This window comes from Neopsephotus bourkii, unplaced genomic scaffold, assembly GCF_033783945.1.
Source record: "Neopsephotus bourkii isolate Nb327-2 ecotype Australia unplaced genomic scaffold, CSIRO-AGI_Nbou_v1 NB_544, whole genome shotgun sequence".
NCBI classification, from domain to species: domain Eukaryota; kingdom Metazoa; phylum Chordata; class Aves; order Psittaciformes; family Psittacidae; genus Neopsephotus; species Neopsephotus bourkii.
The window spans coordinates 234,158-255,313 of record NW_026901045.1 but is presented as its reverse complement, the minus strand read 5'-3'; the positions used below and the strand labels follow the sequence as shown (position 1 = coordinate 255,313).

Genomic DNA, 21,156 nt, shown 5'->3' with positions numbered 1-21,156 from the left:
TGATAAAGGAAATAACAAGGGAAGAGAATACAACACCCCATCACCAGGCGACCGATAACTCGCCCCCCCCAGCCCGATCAAGCAGCGACCCATACCTCCTCCAACCCTGCAGTCCACCCTGTCCTTCCGGCTAACTCCCAGTTCCCCCCTGGGCATGACGTGCTGTGGTATGGAATACCTCTTTGGTCAGTTTGGGTCAGGTGTCCTGTCTCTGCTTCCTCCCGGCTCCCCTCCTCCCTGGCAGAGCATGAGGCCCACAAAGTCCTTGGCCAAACCAAAACATCATTGTTTTTCAGCTCTGTTCCCAGCTGAAAGTCAAAACACAGCACTGCACCAGCTACCAAGAAGGAGAAAAATGACTGCCACTGCTAAACCCAGGACAAGGACCCATCAGTAAACAAGGCATGTTCCCTCTCAACCTTCTAGTAGTTTATTATATGGAGGGGCTTCTTCAGCATCCATCACCTCTTCCTCTGGTGATATTCCAAAATCTTTGCCCTTTGGCCAGTCCATGATGGCTCCTAGATTTCCTCAACAACTGGGATTTCTTATGTGAGCTCATTGTGTGGCCCGCTTACTTCACGTAGCATCAGTAGTATGAGGTGTAGAAGAGACCCTGCCTTTGAACATCCAGCACAGCACAGGTGACTGGGGTGCCTGGAGGAGCTGTGCTACAGTACCAATAACTTCCAAAGGAGCTTGAACCCCTTCATAGGCTGCCAGTATCTTTTTCAGTTGGAGTATAGTGGGCCTTGGATCCTCTATATCCCTGGTCCCAAAAGTCAAGGGGTCAACATAAAGTCTCCCCTGGTGCTTTCTGCCAGAGGCTCCAGGCAGGACCGTTCTCCATAGCTGTGTTGTAAAGCACAGTTTTCAAATCTTGCCCTGTCTGGACTGGCCCAAGGGCTACTGTGTGAACTATCTCCCATTTCATTTTTTCAAAGGATCGTCATTGCTCAGGACCCCATGACCTTGGATCAGTTGTAGCAGTCATTTTTCTCCTTCTTAGTAGCTGGTGCAGTGCTGTTTTTCCTACTTTATTCTGAGAACAGTGCTAATAACACACCAATGTTTTTAGTTGTTGCTAAGTAATGTTTACTCTGATCAAGGACTTTCTCAGTCTCATGCTTTGCCAGGGAGTAGAGGAAGCAGGGCAGAAGCAGTGACAGGACACCTGACCCCAAGTAGCCAAAGAGGTATTCCATACCACAGCACGTCATGCCCAGTATATAAATTGGGAGCAGTTACCTGGAAGGCCCATAACGCTCCTCAGGTTGGTCTGGGTATCAGTCAGCGGGTGTTGAGCAATTCTATTCTCTCCTCTTGTTATTTCCCTCCTGTGCCAGTCCCTTGATGTTACTTTGTTTTATGGCAAAAGTGGCCTTCAGAAAGATTTGGATTATTTTCTTCCCTTTCTTCTACTGTATCACCCTGCATGATGATATCATCAATGTATTGCAGGTGTTCTGGAGCTTGCCCCTGTTCCAATGCAGTCTGGATCAGTCCTTGGCTAGGGATGTATTTCCACCCCTGGGGCAGTCGATTCCACGTTTACTGGATGCCTGTCCAGGTAAAAGCGAACTGTGGCCTGCACTCTGCTGCCACAGGGATTAAGAGAAATAAGCTGGAAATATCAGTTGTGGCATCCCAGTTAGCTGCCTTTGACTCCAGTTCATATTGAAGTTCTAGCATGACTGGTATGGCCGCACGCAGTGGTTGTGTGTTCTTATTCTGGCCTCACTTGTACAGACCAACTTTTCAGCTGTTAACAGTAAGTGCTCTCTTGCTTGAGATGGAAGATGCAGAAGGTTACATGCCACAGGGCACCCTATGGTTTTACCTGCAGGATCATGGAGAACACATGAGAAAGCAGGATGGAAAAACTACCCCATTTCTGGAGGAACAGGTATGTGAATTGTCTGTCCATGTGCAAGGTCCTACACCTAGATCGGAGCAATCCCAGGCACAGCAACAGGTTGGGCAGAGAAAAGATTCAGAGCAGCCCTGCACAGAAGCACTTGGGGGTGTTGGTCGATGAGAAACTTAACACGAGCTAGCAACGTGTGCTCACAGCCCAGAAAGCCAACCGTATCCTGGACTGCATCAAAAGGAGCATGACCAGCAGGTCGAAGGAGGTGATCCTGCCCCTTTGATCTCGTGAGGCCTCACTTGGAGTATTGTGTGCAGTTCTGTGGAAACAGTGTTCTCACGGGAGAACACATAATTGGTGCAAAAACTGAATAATCCTGAAAGATACAGCAAGGCCGTGAGAGGCCCAAGGAAGCTTAAGCAAGCAAGATAAGAAGAAGCTGGAATTCATTGAGTTAATGAGAACTGTGGACTGTTGGCAAGCTTTCAAGGTCAAGTTCTCACACCTGTGCTTAACCAATTATGTGTTAGTTGCTAAGGGTCTTCAAGACATGTATCCAATCATCATATGCAAAATCACTGTAAGTGCCTGTAAGAAATGGTATATAAGGAGTTAAAGCTTTGTAATAAATTGGCATTTCCTGATCACATTGATCGTTCCTGCATTGTCTGTGACTCCCGCATCGACAAATGGTGCCCGAACAGGGACCCTCAGATCAGTAACTTGCGGCATGCAAGTTTGAAGGTCCAATCGAAGAGGGGGCAGAGAGCTGGCCGAAATTCAGCACTGCCCCGGTGCTGTGAAGTCAGACATCTGCAAACTGTGGGCCCTGATCAGGTGAGTGGCCAGGGAGGAGAAGGGGCACTTGCTATCCAAAGAGGAACAGGCAGTGATGGAGCTCCTCCAACATATTCTGTCTAAGAGAGGACTGCAATATGATAGTGCTGCCTTACAGAGGTTGTTAAAGTGGGCCCCACAGAGCAAGCTACCTTTGAGGTTTCTGATTGGGAACGTATAGGCTAGTCATTGTGGGATGAGATTAGTAAAGGGACAAAGGAAGCCCTGAAGTATTCTACATTATGGAGATTGATAATTGAGACTTTAAAGAAATTAAAATCGGAACGGGCAGCAGTGGCATCTGTTTTCTTGGCTGCTGCTCCTTCACAAAGTTAGTCAGAGGTACAGAAGAGTGCTGCCTCTATGGTATTTGCCCCCCCCCCCCCGGTTGAGCCTGGCACGGCATCGCAGAAGCCTCCTCGGCATAAGGGGGAAGATAAAGTGAAACAGTGCTTGCGCCCGAAAGTGCAGGCAGAGATTGCAAATGCGGTCACTTCCAACCCAGAGGAAGGAGACCCCGAATCAGAACTGAAACCAGACCCAGAGTCTCCGGCAGAACCAGACTTGTACCCTCCCCTTCCTGATCCCGACTCAGACGGTTCAGACAGCTCGGCTCATCGGCAGACATGAACCAGCCTCAGTGATGGTCAATTGGGACAGTTGCTGAAGAAATTAAAGTATTGGAGGCAAAAGAAACCTCCGAAACCTTTGCCCCACCCTCCTACAATCCACTAGTAAGGAAAGGGGATTGGGAGGGGTGTTGGGCAGGGGGCAGGGGATTATGGTAAAGACCCTGCTAAATGTTGTGGTGGGATGCTCAAAGATGCAATTGTTACAGGGGAATTTTTGTCTATGGGTCCCTCGGCATTCCGGGTGTTTAACACTCCACAGGGGGGAAAGGAGTGGGAAGCATTGGATTTAAGCGTAGTAAAGGAGGCGCGTCAACTGGTAACATCCTATGGGTTAAAATCATCGTATACTCAGGAAATTATCGCACATATTTTTTCTGCATATATCTTAGCACCGTATGATATCCGTATGATAGCTCAATCGTTGCTTACTCCCCACCTTCAGATATGGTTTAAAGGGGGCACAGCAGAGGAAAAGGCTGGATACATGGCTACTGCCTTCGCTGCTGCTGTTAAACCCCTTCTACAACAAGGTCAGGAAAATTGAAGTTTTACAGCAAGCACAGCTTTAGCTGAAAGCTGTGCCGGAAGCAGGAAAACCTAATCCTTCCTATACATCAGTAAAGCAGTGACCTACTGAGCCATATATGCAATTTATTGACAGATTGACAGAGGCTATTGATCTGGCATCTAATGCTAAAGAATTGATGCTTATGTCTCTGGCTAGGGAAAGTGCTAACCCCTCTTGTAAGCGTATTTTGCAGGTTTTGCCAAAATCTGCTGGTCTTCACGAAATGATGGATGCCTTTTATGAAGTGGGCACAGCAGAGTAAAAGGCTGGATACATTGCTACTGCCTTAGCTGCTGCTGTTAAACCCCTTCAACAAGGTCAGGGTGATCGTGGGGGTACTAAAAGTATGAGATGTTATAACTGTGGACGGACGGGACATTTTAAAAAGAAAAAGTGTACTGTAAAGAAAATTAGTCCAGCAACCCACCCCCCTCAGGGTGGTGTTACTGGTTTTGCAGATAAATGTATTAAATGTGACAAGTTTGGACACAAGACAATTGAATGTTGTTGCTTTGCAACCTGGCTTGCCTAGCCCTTCAATGATACCTCAGGGTTGAGATTTAATAATAATTGATTTAAAAGACTGTTTTTTCACAATTCCTCTACACCCAAGCGATTGTGAAAATTTTGCTTTCTCTGTCCCAGCAATTAACAAAGGAGAGCCTGTTAAGAGATATGAATGGGTTGTTTTACCTCAAGGTATGAAAAATTCTCCTCTTATTTGTCAACTGTATGTTGCCTGGGCATTGCAACTGATCTGACAAAAACTGCAAAAATGTGTTATCTATCACTATATGGATGATATCCTAATTGCAGGCAAACATATAAACAAGGACCATCTGCTCTGCCTGGTACAATCAGAATTAGCAAAAGCAGGACTGGTAATTGCACCAGACAGGGTGCAACGTGAAGCCCCTTGGAAATATATGGGGTGGATCATTCCCGGAATTGAAATTAGGCCTCAAAAAGTCAAAATTACCACACAGATAAAAACCTTGTCTGACGTGCAGAAATTGATGGGTGATATTCAATAGATCTGCCCTTTGTGTGGAATCACAAATGATGATCTGACTGATCTCATGCCCCTTTTAAAGGGTGAGTCAAAGGCAAAAAAAAAAAAAGTTCTATTAAAATCTCAGAATGAGGCCTTAGATCACATCATGACAAAAATCACTACCTCTTAGGCTTCTCAACAGAATCCAGATTTACAGGTTATTCTGTTTATTGTCAACAGTGAGTATTATCCATTTAGCCTACTAGCACAATGGGATCTTCAAAAGACTGATCCTTTATGCATTTTAGAATGGATTTTCCTACATAAAACTGTAACTACTCAGTTAGAAGTATTTGCTCTTTTGATTGTATGAGGTCGTTCACGTTGTCAGGAAATTATGGGCTGTGATCCATCACAAATTTGTCACTTACCAGGTGACTGGGAACAAGAATCTAGCTCTGCTTTTCAGTTTGCTCTGATAGGTTTTGTTGGTCCTCTTAATATACATTTTCTACCTCATAAGATGTTTACAATGCTAAAGAATAATCCGTTTGAAGATGTTACCTTTTATCCTAGTAAACCTGTTCTAGGATTAACCGTCTTTACAGATGCAAGCAAAATCAGTCACACAGCCGGATATGTTTGGCAAACAGATGATGGTTGGAAAGAGCAGAAGATGCTTGGTCATTTTTCCAATTCACTACAAACACTAGAGCTAAGTGCTGTTATTGCAGTATTTCAGCGATGGTCTGACAACCCCCTTGTCAGTGATTGAATGAATTGAAATTTGAGCTTAGGACATCCATTTTATGGACGTTTTCAGTCCTCCTTAAAGTGAAGGGAACAACGTTTCTTAAGTTAAAGTAAAAAAAAAAAAAAAAAAAAAAAAAAAAACCAAACAAAAAAAACACCTCCCCCCCCCCCCCGAACCTCTGCCAATTGCCTCCACGACTGCAAAGACTGAGGACAGAGATGAAGATGATCCTTTTGACTCAGGCCCTATTGACCCCAAGAAAGAGCCCGTGCACCTCCATCAGACTGCTGTTGCTGATCCTGAGGTTCTGATGCCTGACAATTCTGATGCTGACCTGGATGGTCCTTTTAACCTGGAGCCTATTGATCTGGAAAGGAGCCTAATTTATATCCCCCAGATTCTCATGTTAAATGCACATCTGTAAAGGGAGAAGTGACACCAGTGATGGATACAGACGTATTGTGTGGTTTTCCGGTGGTGGGAAGGTCTCTCGTATGCTCTTATCAAGGGTATCGGGCAGACTGTGATGGACCATGGACTTGGGACCCCATATACAACTCATTTAATACAGTCTCTTCATGATACTCATGTACTAGAAGTTGGTAAAGATAACTATGTCCAGGTTTCTATCAACCTTTGGAGAGCTTTATAGGTATTGCTGGCCACTTCTTCCAACATAGGCTGGCCACCTGTGTCGGAATGAGTGTGCATTTTGGTCAGTATAAAAGCCCAAGCCTCATGGGATGTGGGTGAGGCAGAGCCTCTGCAGGGATGCCCGCTAATGCTGAGCCTGCCACCTCCCACTGCAATGATGCTTCTCGGAGCTGGTTTCCTGTTAGTCTCCACAGGGTCCTTGTGCCACATTCTGTACATGTGATTGTGTACTGGGAGTAAGGATTGTCTGAATTTTGTGCTTTAAACACTGTAGTTGTGTGGAGTGTGCTTGTGGGATCCCATATGTGTGTGGGTGTGTGTTGAGGGCAGACGGTGTTCTGTGTATTTTTTGTTGTTGGGTTCATGTAAAAGTTTTTAACGGGTAGCAGTTTAACATTTTGGGCAAGAAAAGTTTAATGCAAAAGTTTGGTTGCCGGCATGTATTTATGGTTGCTGCTGAAGCAGGCAGGCAGCTGTAGCTGCTGCCGAGCAGGCTGGTGTTTGTAGCCATGCAAAGCAGGGTGAGCCTCCGATTTGGCTCCCGGTGCTCCACCAGTGGAAGGGCCAGGATGGACACCAGAGTGGAAGAGTGAAAAAACAAAACAAAACCAAACCAAACCAAGCTTAATATGTTTAAAGTAACCTGGGGGTGAATCCAAGACTCCGAGGAACAGATAGATCGGTTGAAACAAGAGCTGCTAATGGAAAAAGAGCAAGAGGAGTAGTACAACTGTAAGCTTTATGAGCCGTCACCTAAGCAGCATTAGGGTGGCGCCTGCCTGCAAAGTTTGTCAAGCCTCACCATGAGCTGGACAGACGAATGGAGGAACCTGATGCTTCAGGTACAGGAGCTGACCATGAATACCCCAAGCAGAATGAGATAGAGGAAGAGAAAAACTAATGATTGCAAAACATCATTTGGGAGCAATTGAAAAGTAACAGCTTGAATATGTGGGCTTGTAAAATAGTTATTATTAGAGGCTGTGATTTTGTGTCTAAACCCACCTGTATTTACTAGCCAGTTGCTGATAAGAAACTACACCTTGTATTGTATAGATTTGTCACTTGTAAAAGAGATGTTAGAGCGTGCAAATTTGCAGTAGCTGCTAGAAAATGCAAAGGCAAAAGCTAGAAAGTTTCTAATACAATAGTAGTGTTATAAAGCAGGTAATAGAACAAATTAAGAGGGTGGGAGAATTCCACTGATAAGAAATTTCTTTGGCTAGTCCCTCACTGCCATCAGCATCTTCAACATGCTGCTGCACCCTGTAATAGTTACTTTGCTAATGTAAATGTATGTGTGCCCTGCCATAGTAACGACTTGTTATTGGATGAAGCAGGTGGAACTCTGCATTGACAACAAGGTGCAAGGACTGATGCTGACCAAATGCCTGCTACCACAATCAAGGGCAAGACTGGGTTGGCCTCTGTGTTTGCCACCAAGAAGAACCTTTAGCTCCACTGCTGGCTGCAACCCAGCAAGCGTGGAGTGGTGGGGACACATGCTATGCCAGACCTTGATGTGAAGGATGGCCTCCCCTGTTACCAGAGAGCCATACAACAGAAAAAAGGGGCAGGCCCAGCAGCCTGTAGTTGGCATATGTTGGAGATATGATCTAGCCCAAATCCCCTGCTCAAGTAGGGTCCTCCAAAACATATATAAAACAAAAAGGGGGAGATGTGGAGACAGTGTTCTTACAGGAGAATGGATAATTGGTACATAAATCCTGAAAGATACAGCAAGGCCATGTGTGGCCCAAGGAAGGCTAAACAAGCAAGATAAGCAGAAGCTGGAATTAACCAAGTTAATGAGAACTGTGGACTGTTGGCAAGCTTTCAAGGTCAAGTTTTCACACCTGTGCTTAACCAATTATACGTTAGTCACTAAGGGTCTTCAAGACATGTATCCAATCATAATATGCCAAATCACTGTAAGTGCATGTAAGAAATAGTATATAAGGGGTTAAGGCTTTGTAATAAACAGCTTTTGTCTGATCATGTTGATGTCTGACTGGGTCCATATATTTTCTGTGGCAGGCCTGTTAGAGCCCTGTATGTCCCCTCATAATTACTCCTATCCTACCAGTCAAGAAACCAGATGGAACCTATAGAATGGTACAAGACTTGAGGATAATAAATTAAATTGTTAAACTAAGGCATCCCACAGTCCTAGATTCTTATACCATCCTGAACCATATTCCCTCCTCACACCACTACTATTCAGTACTTGATTTAAAGGATGCTTTTTGGGGATGCCCACTTACAGGGGACAGTATTTTGCATTCGAATGGGAGCAAGAGGAAAAAGGGAAAATAGTAAAACAGGAACTGACATGGACGGTCCTTCTGCAGGGATATACAAAGGCACTGGTCCTGTTCTGGCAAGCCTTGCAGAAATCATTTCAGGAATTTACTCTGGATTTACTCAGGATTAGGTTATTGCAGTATGTGGATGTTTTACTCATATCAGGAGAACAAGAGGAAATGATTGAGGAAGCCACTGTAACATTGCTTAATTTTCTACCTAAAAAGGGGCTTAGAGTATCTGAAAAGAAACCACAAATGGTAGAAAACAACAGTTAAATATTTGGGATAAATTTTGACTGAAGGCTTGTGGTGCATTGACCCTGAAAGGGTCCAAGGAATTTTAGAAGTACCATTACCCGAAACTATAAAGGAATGGCAACAATTTCTAGGCCTAGTAGGATATTGAAGAACCTGGATTGAAGGTTTTTGTTTCAGTTTGACCCCTGTATGACTTTTTAATGCAAGACAGACCCAATGTGGTGGAATGGACATAAGAGGGAGAGCATAGGGTTTTAACACTGAAAAAAACAGACTAACAGGCTTCAGCTCTAGTCCGTCCAGACCAGGAAAAAGAGTTCAAATTACACATGGATGTTAAACAAGGCCATGCTAAAGGAATTTTAGTGCAAGAATACAGGGGTACTTGGAGGCTGGTAGCTTATTTTTCCAAAATGTTAGATCTAGTGGCTAGGGAGTGGCCTCATTGTTTGCAAAACTGTGCAGCTATAGCTTTAACAGTAACTAAGGCCCCAAAACTGACAGCAGGAGGTTCTCTTATTGTCTTGCATCAAATTAAGGCTTTATTGACTGAAAGAGCTTCCGAATGGATGACCAGTGCTAGGTTATTACAGTATGAAACTTGTTTAAGGGAACAGGGTATTTAGAATTAAGAAGTGAGGAAGGGTTTAACAGCCTCCTGTTTAACTGGTCTTGAGGGAGGAGACTTGGAGGAAACTCATGACTGTATTCAAGTCTCCAGAACCAGGCTAGGGAAGACTTACGGGATACTCCTTGTCCAAATGGGGAAAATGTGTTTATTGATGGATCTTCAAGAGTAATAGAAGGAAAATGAGTTACAGTATATGCTGTAGTAAAAGAAAGCTGCAAGAGGGAGGGAAAATACAATCCACATGGTCAGCACAGACCGCAGAATTGCATGTCTCAGTAAGAGCCTCCGAATTCTATAAAAGTGGCAAACATTTATAGATTCAAAATATGCATATGGGATAGTACATGTGTTTGGAAAACTGTGGGAAGAAAAATGTTTATTAACTTGCAGAGGAAAAACATTAGTTCACAAGGGTTTAATTGCTCACCTATTGGAGGTGGTGAATTTAACAAAAAAGGGGGCAATAATACCTATTAGGGGACATCAGGCAGAATATTCAGAAGAGGCAATAGGTAATTGGCTAGCAGATGAAGAAGCTCAGAAAGCAGTACTTTTGCAAGAAGTATCTAAAATCTTCCCTTTGCTCCCAGTGACTTGACTGCTGCCGGATGTCATAGTTTAAACACAGTCAGCCATAAATCACGCAGTTGCTCTCACTCCCCCCCTTTTTGCCCTCCCCTGCCCCCGGAGGGATGGAGAGGAGAATCAAAAGAATGCAACTCCCACAGGTTGAGATAAGAACAGTTTAGTAACTAAGGTATAACACAAACCACTACTGCTACCACCAATAATAATAATGATAAAGGAAATAATAAGGGAAGAGAATACAACACCTCATCACCAGCCGACCGATAACTCGCCCCACCCCTCCCGACCGAGCACTGACCAATACCTAGTCCAACCCCACAGTCAACTAGCCCTTCCAGGTCACTCTCAGTTACATCTCGGGCATGACGTGCTGTGGTATGGAATACCTCTTTGGCTAGTTTGGGTCAGGTGTCCTGTCTCTGCTTCCTGCTAGCTTCCCCTCCTCCCTGGCAGAGCATGAGACTCGCAAAGTCCTTGGTCAGTCTAAACATCTGAGCAGTAACTAAAAACATCGGTGTTATCAGCACTGTTCCCAGGCCAAAAGTCAAAAAACACAGCACTGCACCAGCTACTGAGAAGGAGAAAAAATGACTGCTACTGCTAAACCCAGGATAGCATCCTTAGAGTTCAGGCTGGGTAGAGAAACTGAACGGGGAAATCAAGAAACATCTTTTGAAATTGGTCTTAGAAACTAAAATGCCATGGACATGACTCTTGCCACTAGCTTTGGCTAGAATAACTGCAAGACTTAGAGGTGATATTCAACTATCTCCCATTGAATTAATGTTTGGAATACCTTACCCTGCCAACTCTCAATCCAGTAGGGAGATATAAACAAGCGATGTGTATTTAAAACATTATGTGGCCAGAATAGCAGTCTCTTGTGAAATCTCTTTGATAGGAAGCTCAGCTAGCACAGACCCTGCCTTTAGACTTTGCTGTCCACAGCATCCAGCCCGGAGATTGGGTCTTGGTCAAACAATGGAAAGAAACACCATTGGTGGTAAGGTGGCATGTACCATACTGAGTGTTGCTAACCACAGAAGCAGCAGTTAAGATAGCTGAATACAGGTGGACCCATCATAGTCAAGATTTCCAAAGCCCCATAAGTCTGGACTTCTCAATTGAAGGAGAAGGATGGAAGACTGTGATTAATGCTCTGCAAAGGTGGACCAAATCAGTAACCAGAGTGTACTCATCAAGGTAAGCCTTGCATGTTCACATACGGTTGTCCACTAAGTCAGCCTACGATAGCGGGGAAGAGAGAATAGAAATATTTGATCTTAGCAATTGTTGGGTCTGTAGAAGTCCTGGAGGATCTGAGGACTCGCCATGGGTGGCCTGTCTGGTCCAACCTAAATGGTGGGTAAGCTATTTTAGTACAGTTCATAATGGAACTGAATTTTGGACTGAGGAAGTCAGTCTGTAGCAACCCCTGATTCCCTAGTAAGGGGACTTACTGTTTATACAGAACAAAGGAAGGAGGGGTAGATGAAAGTACAAGTATTTGTGAATGGACATTCTCTCCTGGGAATGACTGTCTAAGCAAATCTTTCCCATTACTTAATTGCTCTAAATAACTAGAAAAGTGGAATCAGACTCATGTCCAACATTAAAATACCCATTAGGTAAAATGTTTATATAATGACTTCAGAGAAGGATGTAAACAAGTTAGCGCGAACTGCTCACTTAAGTCTGCAACTCTAACCTGCCAACAAGCAAACACCACTGCTGAGAAACATATGCCTCAGGTATTGTGATGGGCATGGCAACATTCAAAATGAATCAGAACATATTTTCAAAAATTCTGGTCCAGTACTAATCAGACAGGCTGTAGTTGCATTTGGAAACCATCTGCAGGAACATGGAAATCCTCTTGCAAGAAGGCCAGCCACTATATTATAGTGAGAGGTTCCTGTCGACGCGGGAGTCACAGACAACGCAGGAACGATCAATGTGATCAGTGAATGCCAATTTATTACAAAGCTTTAACGCCTTATATACCATTTCTTACAGGCACTTACAGTGATTTGGCATATTATGATTGGATGCATGCCTTGAAGACCCTTAGTGATTAACACACAATTGGTTAAACACAGGTGTGAGAACTTGACCTCGAAAGCTTGCCAACAGTCCACAGTTCTCATTAACTCAGTGAATTACAGCTTCTGCTTATCTTGCTTGCTTAAGCTTCCTTGGGTCTCTCACGGCCTTGCTGTATCTTTCAGGATTATTCAGTTTTTGCACCAATTATGCGTTCTCCTGTGAGAACACTGTCTCCACATCTCCCCCTTTTTGTTTTATGTATCTTTTGAATGACCCTACTTGAGCAGGGGATTTGGGCTAGATCACATTTTCAACATATGCCAACTACAGGCTGCTGGGCCTGCCCCTTTTTTCTGCTGTATGGCTCTCTGGTAACAGGGGAGGCCATCCTTCACATCAAGGTCTGGCATAGCATGTGTCCCCACCGCTCCACGCCTGCTGGGTTGCAGCCAGCAGCGGAGCTAAACCTTCTTCTTGGTGGCAGGCACAGAGGCCAACCCACTCTTGCCCTTTATTGTGGTAGCAGGCATTTGGTCAGCCTCAGTCCTTGCACCTTGTTGTCAATGCAATTTCACCTGCTTCATCCAGTAACAAGCTGTTATTATGGCAAGGCACACACACAGATTTACATTAGCAGAGTAACTGTTACAGGGTGCAGCAGCATGTTGAAGATGCTGATGCCAGCAAGGGACTAGCCAAAGAAATTTCTTACCAGTGGAATTCTCTCACCCTCTTAATTTGTTCCATTACCTGCTTTATAACACTACCATTGTATTAGAATATTTCTATCTTTTGCTTTAGCATTTTCTAGCAGCTACTACAAATTTGCATACTCTAACATCTTTTACAAGTGACAAATCCATATAATACAAGGTGTAGTTTCTTATCAGCAACTGGCTAGTAAATACAGGTGGTTTCATACACAAAATCAAAGCCTCTAACAATAGCTACTTTACAAACACACATATTCAAGCTGTTACTTTTCAGTTGCTCCCAAATGATGTTTAGCAATCATTGGTTTTTCTCTTCCTCTATCTCATTCTGCTTGGGGTATTCACGTTCAGCTCCTGCAGCTGAGGCATCAGGTTCCTCCATTTATCTGTCCAACTCATGGCAAGGCTTGACAAACTTTGCAGGCAGTCGCCATGGACCTGTAGGCAGGAGGACACAAATACACCCCCTCCTCCAGGTTCCAGTTCTTGAGAAGTAGACAGGTTAAACGAGGAGTTTGCTGCATCATTGCTTTTTTTTTTTTTTTTTTTTTTTCCAAGTCGCTCTTTGCTCATCCTGCTTTGCAGGGCTACAAACTCCTGCCTGCCTGGCAGCAGCTACAGCCACCTGCCTGCTTCAGCAGCAACCATAAATATCTGCTGGCAACCGCACTTCTGCATTAACCCTTTCTTGTCTGAAATGTTAAACTACTATCTATTAGAAACTTTTACATGAACCCAACAACAAAAAATACACAGAACACTGTCTGCCCTCAACACACACACACACACACACACACACACACATGGGATCCCACAAGCACAGTCCACACCACAAACAGAACATGGCACAAGGACCCTGTGGAGACTAACAGGAAAACCAGCTCCGAGAAGCATCATCGCAGTGCGAGGTGGCAGGCTCAGCCTTAGCAGGCGTCCCCGCAGAGGCTCTGCCTCCCCCATATCGCATGAGGCTTGGGCTTTTATACTGACCAAAATGCACACTCATTCCGACACAGATGGCCAGCCTATGTTGGAAGAAGTAGCCAGCAGTATTTATAAAGGTCTCCAAAGGTCGATAGAAACCTGGACATACTTATTTTTACCAGCTTCTAGTACATGAGTATCACAGAGAGAATGTATTAAATGAGTTGTATATGGGGTCATAAGTCCTCAGTCCATCACAGTCTGCCCGATACTCCTGATAAGAGCATACGAGAGACCTTCCCACTGCGGGTCTTGATGCAGAACATACACCACCAGGAAAGCACACAATACATCTGCATCCCCCACTGGTCTCACTTCTCCCTTTACAGCTGTGCATTTAACATGAGGATCTGGGGGATATAAATCAGGCTCCTTTTCCAGATGAATAGACTCCAGGTCAAAAGGACCATCCAGGTCAGCATCAGAATTATCAGGCATCAGAACCTTAGGAGCAGCGCACAGGCTCCTTCTCGGGGTCAATAGGGCCTGAGTCAAAAGGATCATCTTCATCTCTGTCCTCAGTCAGCAGCAACCGACGAAGGTTGGGAAGGGGGGTGGGGGGGTGGTTTTTTTGGTGTTTTTTTTTGTTGTTGTTTGTTTTGTTTTTTTTTACTTTAACGTAAAAAAGGTTGCTCCCTTCACTTTAAGAAGGACTGAAAACATCCATAAAACGGATGTCCTAAGCTCAAATTTCAATTCATTCAATCACTGACAAGGGGGGTGTCCTGGGGCAGTGCTGACTCTTTCCAGTGTTTCACCCATCGAGCTGGCACCCACCGCAGACCAGAATCTGTAATTACACACATATTACCTTGACCAGTTAGTTTTACTTCCTCAGGACCTTTCCAAATGCCAGTTTCCAAATCCTTGTACTGGACCAGAATAGCCAGAGTTTTAGTCATATAACATGAACCTAATGCCTGACCATGTATTATAGAAGGGGGGGGGGGGGTCATTAAAATCTCCTGTCAGTCGCAAAAAATTCATAACATATACAGCTTTCTGTATCCTTGCTATTGGTGTAAGTCCTTCTTCCCTCATTTTTTGTTTTTCCAAAAACTGTTTCAGTTTAATGTGTTCATTGAATAATAGCTTGTCCTGTAGGAGAATGAGGAATACCAGTGATATGAGAAATACCCCAAGTATTCAAAACTCTAAAAAGTGTAGCTAGATGCATTGTCTGTTTTTAGCTGTAAAGGTACTGCCATAACCTGTGATTAGTGACTTCTTGTAAAATTGCCCTTTCTATATGTTGAACAATGCTTACAACATATAAAGAATCACAGACAATACTAAGAGGGGTGTCAGGCCATCGCTGAAATACTGTGATAACAGCACTTAGCTCTAGTATTTGTAGCAAATTGGAAAAATGACCAAATATCTTCTGCTCTTTCCAACCATCGTCTGTTTGTCAAACATATCCGGCTGTGTGATTGATTTTGCTTGCATCTATAAAGACAGTTAATCCTAGAACAGGTTTACTAGGATAAAAGGTAACATCTTCAAACTGATTATTCTTTAGCATTGTAAACATATTATGAGGTGGAAAATGTATATTAAGAGGACCAACAAAACCTATCAGAGCAAACTGAACAGCAGAGCTAGATTGTTGTGCCCAGTCTAACCATACCCTGGTAAGTGGCAAACAAATTTGTGATGGATCACAGCCCATAATTTCCTGACAACGTGAACAACCTCGTATAATCAAAAGAGAACTGAGTAGTTACAGTCGTCACAATTTTACGTAGGAAAATCCATTCTAAAATGCATAAAGAATCAGTCTTTTGAAGATCCCACTGTGCTAGTAGACTAAATGGATAATACTCAATAACCTGTAAATCTGGATTCCATTGAGCAGCATAAGAGGTATTGATTTTTGTCATGATGTGATCTAAGGCCTCATTCTCAGCTTTTAATAGAACCTTGTTTGTTTGTTTGTTTGTTTGTTTGTTTTGTTTTTGACTCACCCTTTAAAAGGGGCATGAGATCAGTCAGATCATCATTTGTGATTCCACACAAAGGGCAGATCTATTGAATGTCACCCATCAATTTCTGTACGTCAGGCAAAGTTTTTATCTGTGTGGTAATTTTAACTTTTTGAGGCCTAATTTCAGTTCTGGAAATGATCCACCCGAGATATTTCCATGGGCTTCATGCTGCTCTCTGTCTGGTGCAATTACCAGTCTTGCTTTCACTAATTCTGATTGTAGCAGGTAGAGCAGATGGTCCTTGTTTAAATCTTTGCCTGCAATTAGGATATCATACATATAGTGATAGATAACACATTTTTGCAGTTTTTATCGGATCGGTTGCAATACTTAGGCAACATAGAGTTGACAAAGAACAGGAGAATTTTTCATACCTTGAAGTAAAACAACCCATTCATATCTCTTAGCAGGCTCTCCTTCGTTAATTGCTGGGACAGAGAAAGCAAATTTTTCACAATCGCTTGGGTATAGAGGAATTGTGGAAAAACAGTCTTTCAAATCAATTACTATTAAATCCCAACCCTGAGGTATCATTAAAGGGCTAGACAAGCTAGGTTGCAAAGCAACGACATTCAATTGTCTTGTGTCCAAATTTGTCATATCTAATACATTTATTCGCAAAACCAGTAACACTACCAGCGGGCTGCTGGACTAATTTTCTTTACAGTACACTGTTTCTTTTTAAAATGTCCCGTCCGTCCACAATTATAACATCTCATACCTTTAGAACCCCCACGATCACCCTAACCTGATTGTAAAAGGGGTTTAACAGCAGCAGAAAAGGCAGTAGCCATGTATCCAGCCTTTTCCTCTGCTGTGCTCACTTTAAATCATATCTGAAGGTGGGGAGTAAGCAATGACTGAGCTATCATACAGATATCATATGGTGCTAAGATATATGCAGAAAAAATATGTGCAGTAATTGCCTGAGTATATGATGATTTTAACCCATAGGATGTTACCGGTTGACGCGCCTCCTTTATTGCCTTTAAATCCGATGCCTCCCACTCCTTTCCCCCCTGTGGAGTGTTAAACACCCGGAATGCCAAGGGACCCATAGCTGAAAATTCCCCCATAACAACTGATCATCTTTGATCATCCCACGCCAACCTTTAGCAGAGTTATTACCGTAATCCCCTACCCCGTGCCCAACACCCACCTCCCACTCCCCTTTCTTTACTAGTGGATTGTAGGAGGGTGGGGCAGAGGGTTTGGAGGTTTCTTTTGTCTCCAATACTTTAATTTCTTCAGCAGCTGTCGCAGCTGACCATCACTGAGGCTGGTTCGCATCTGCCGACGAGCCGAACTGTCTGAACCGTCTGAGTCTGAGTTGGGATCAGGAAGGGGAGGGTACAAGTCCGGTTCTGCCGCAGATTCTGGGTCTGGTTCCAGTTCTAATTCGGGGTCTTCTCTCTCTGGGTCGAAGGTGACCGTGTTTGCACTTTCTACTTGTACTTTCGGATGCTAGCGCCATTTCACTTTATCTTCCTCCTTATACCGAGGAGGCTTCTGCGGTGCTGTGCCAGGCACAACAGGGAGGGGAAGTACCATAGAGGTAGCACTCTTCTCTACCTCTGACTGACTTTGTGAAGGAGCAGCGGCCAGGAAAACAGATGCCACTGCTGCCTGTTCCGATTTCATTTCCTTTAAAGTCTCAATTATCAATCTCCATAACGAATACTTCAGGGCTTCCTTTGTCCCTTTACTAATCTCATCCCACAACGCCTGACCTATTCGTTCCCATTCAGAAACTGCAAAGGTTTCCTCTTTGACCTGCTGGTCATGCTCCTTTTGATGCAGCCCAGGATACAGTTGGCTTTCTGGGCTGCAGGTGCACACTGCTGGCTCATGTTCATTTTCTCATCAACCAGCACCTCCAAGTCCTTCTCCACAGGGCTGCTCTGAATCTCTTCTCTGCCCAGCCTGTAGCTCTGCCTGGGATTGCTCCGACCCAGGTGTAGGACCTTGCACTTGGCATGTTTAAACTTCATGAGGTTGGCATTAGCCCACCTCACAAGCGTGTCAAGGTCCCTCTGGATGGCATTCCTTCCCTCCAGCGTATCAACCGAACCACACAGCTTGGTGTCATTGGCAAACTTGCTGAGGGTGCACTCAATCCCACTGTCCATGTCACCGACAAAGATGTTGAACAGAACTGGTCCCAACACCGATCCCTGAGGGACACCACTCATTGCTGGTCTCCAGCTGGACATTGAGCCATTGACCACAACTCTTTGCATGTAGCCATCCAGCCAGTTCTTTATCCACCAAGTGGTTCATCTATCAAATTGTTGTCTCTCCAATTTAGAGACAAGGATGTCATGCAGGACAGTGTCCAAGGCTTTGCACAAGTCCAGGTAGATGACACTGACAGCTTTGCCCCTTTCCATCACTTCCGCAGCCCCATCATAGAAGGCCACCAAATTGGTCAGGCACGATTTCCCCTCAGTGAAGCCATCCTGGCTGTCACCAACCACCTTGTTATTTTTCATGTGACTTAGCATGCTTTCCAGGAGAATCTGCTCCATGATTTTGCCAGGCACAGAGGTGAGACTGACTGTTCTGTAATTCCCCGGGGTCATCCATTTTCCCCTTCTTGAAAATGGGGGTTATATTGCCCTTTTTCCAGTTGTCAGAAATGTTGCGTTAAAAGGCAAGACAATTTGGCAGAAAGTAACTCCCCTTGCATTCCAGCTGGTCCTCAGATATTAGAAGGGCTGGGTGCGGCTAGGCTTAGATTCCAAATGATGCCCAATTTACCACTATCAGTCTGGTCACATTTGATACACTGAACATTCTTAATTCCAGATGCACTAATAGCACACTGCACCTTCAGTATAATCATGCTCATGAACTAACACAGCCACAGTGGAAGGATTTGGTCACATTCAATGAGAAAACTATTACGATTAGCTACTTAAACACTGCAGTTTATTGAAGCAACAGATACAGGTTCTTATGGATTGCCAGTGATAAATACACTGCTTGAAAAAAGCACGTGCAAACAATAGGTTATACAAACGTGCAATGAAGTTATGAATAACACAGCCTGGCCTTAAATATATAAGTAAAATCTGAAAAGTAACTCTATACAGAGATTCCCGATTTTCCCAGGGAAGCACTTAGTACAGTGCAATTCTTACCCAAAGGTGTCCCTATGGAGGGGGGGGGGGGAAGAAAGATCCAGCCTGTCGATCTGTCCCAGAAGCCAAGGGTAATCTGCCAATGGAATTTTTCTCGACTTGTCCACGATGATGTCTTCCCTAATATTCCCCCTTTGTTGGGCCAATTTGTACAATTTTTCACCTCCAAGGTGGAGCTTGAGTGACTCTAGTCGTACATACCTTTATTATTATTGGCGTAAAATTCTCTCTTTTTGCTTTTATGACAAAGAATTGAAAAAGATTGCCCAGAGAGGGGGGATCTCACTTTGGAGGCAGGTAGCATTAGAGATGGAAGCTTAGTTTTGCATCATAATGTATTAAAATGCATTATAATGAAGCAAAGTTTGCACAAAGGACAGCAGTTTGTCAAAAGATGTGAGACTGTTGGCTCAGGGTAGCAATTATGCAGCTCATCAGTTTCTAATACCACCTAGTTCCCATCTCTGCTGGTGTTAGGACAGAGCATGACCAAAGAATCACCACTCTGCCCCATCCTTTGTCAATGCTGCTATGGGAACTGTTGTGGAGTGCACATTCCTGGCACACCAGGAGTATCTGCATCTTTATGTGTGAGTGATGCTACTTTTTAAATATAAGCTTAATTTCTAATTATTCCACAAGGACCTTCACCTGACTGCCATAATTTTTCAAATATGATGGCCAGTGGCTTAGCAACTTCATTCGCCAGCTCCTTCAGGACCCATGGAAGGATTTCATCAGGTCACATGGACTTGTGCACATTCAGGTTTTTAAGATCATCTTGAACCTGATCCTCTCCTACAGTGGGCCGAAGGCCTTCATTCTCACAGTCCCTGCATCTGCCTTCCAAGACTTGGGTGCTGTGGTCAGAGCATTTCCCAGTGAATACTGAGGCAAAGAAGTCATACAGAACCTCAGCCTTCTCCAAATCCAGGGTAGCCAGATCTCTTGATAGCTTCCAGAGAGGGCCCACGTTGTCCTTAGTCTGTCTTTTATTCACAACATACCTATAAAATCCCTTCCTGTTATCTTTCACATCCCTAAACAAATTTAATTCTAATTCTAACTGGGCCTTAGCTTTCCTAACCTTGCCCCTAGATTCCCCGGCAACATCCCTGTATTCTTCCCAGGCTGCCTGTCCTTGCTTTCACCTTTTATAAGCCTCTTTTTTCCCTCAAAGTTCCCTCAGCTGCTCCTTATCCATCCAAGGAGGTCTCCTGTGTGAGATATATATATAGGAATGATTCATGTCAGCAACTTAGGAGTCCTTGTCATCATTGTACTTTGGGTGGAATCAAAAATCCTTGAAATCATTGTATCATGTGTAGAATGTGTAAGAATGATCAGATTAAGATAGATGTTCCTGTCAATACAATGGTGAAAGAGAAGAAGAAACAAAGGAATAATCCTTCTTAATCAAACACTGTTACTTTAAGGGGTACTTTGTTTAACTACTTGAATGTCTCAAATGCTTTGCTAATTAAAGGGGTACTTTTTTTAACTGCTTGAATGCCTTAAGGGGGTTAGGTAATCAAGGGGTACATTCTGTTACGGGATGAGGTGAAACTTGTGTATTCAATATGTAACTATATAAGAAATAAAATTTAGGGGGCTAAGATGGTGGTTAAGCTTGTGACAGACATCCCCTGTTAATGTATTACCAAGGAATTCAATGACTTTTTAAGAAGTTTCTTCACCCGAAGATAAGACCCCAGCAACAGGAGAACAATGAAAAGGAACCACGTCGATATTCGGGTGAAGGAGACGACAGGATTGGCTGAAACCCAAGACCGAGGAGTATAAGAGACTGTACCCCAGAAATCTTGGTGTGCGTCTTGGGTGGAGCGGAGACTCCCCGGCGCACCCAGCGCTGCTTGCTTATTGCCTCTCCATATTAATCAATTGTAATGAAAAAATTAATTAGATCATGGTCAAAACGGAATTTTTATAACATCCTGGTCCTCCTGCTGCACTTCCTTCTAGTTGGGATGCAACACTCCTGAGCTTGTAGCAGGTGATCCTTGAATATCAATCAACAGTCTTGGGCCCCCCTACCCTCTAAGGCTATATCCCATGGAAGCTTACGAAGCAGGTTTCTGAAGAGGCCAAAGTCTGCTCTCAAAGAACTTTAAAAAAAAACAAAACAACAAACTTTTTTTAGCCGTGGTCTTGGCAGTCTTCTGGTAATGA

The 21,156-nt window shown here is 43.9% G+C and overlaps 1 long non-coding RNA gene across 1 annotated transcript in view; it reads right to left on the bottom strand.

Annotated features, from left to right (window-relative positions):
• Window positions 1-21,156, bottom strand: part of LOC133210961 (uncharacterized) — a 70,283-nt gene that overhangs the window by 14,136 nt on the left and 34,991 nt on the right. The window lies entirely within an intron of this gene.